Consider the following 375-nt stretch of genomic DNA (forward strand, 5'->3'; position numbering starts at 1 on the left):
ATTGGATTCGAGCTGGATGTTTTCGTTGACAGTGGTCTATCACACCATCGCCCAACCATCTCTATTATAACATTACCCTGCAATCCCTCTACCAAAACTTTACTGTGCCATTCGTCTGTCATACACCCACCTACCATGATGCCATCCCTCCAACTCAGTGGCACCTTGCCCATCCCCAACCATCCATCAGGATTTCGACAAAGAAATCCAATAGCAATCAAAAAGGGTGATCGATTACGAATAGATTATTTCCCTAAAACCAATGACGAAAATTTGCTCGTATAGACCAATACTAATATATATGATAATGTACATGTATTTGTGACTTCCTTATACACCAAGGATGAGACTGTTGTGGAGTAACACTTCCACTGC

The sequence above is a fragment of the Penaeus monodon genome, chromosome 28 (genome assembly GCF_015228065.2).
Source record: "Penaeus monodon isolate SGIC_2016 chromosome 28, NSTDA_Pmon_1, whole genome shotgun sequence".
NCBI lineage: Eukaryota > Metazoa > Arthropoda > Malacostraca > Decapoda > Penaeidae > Penaeus > Penaeus monodon.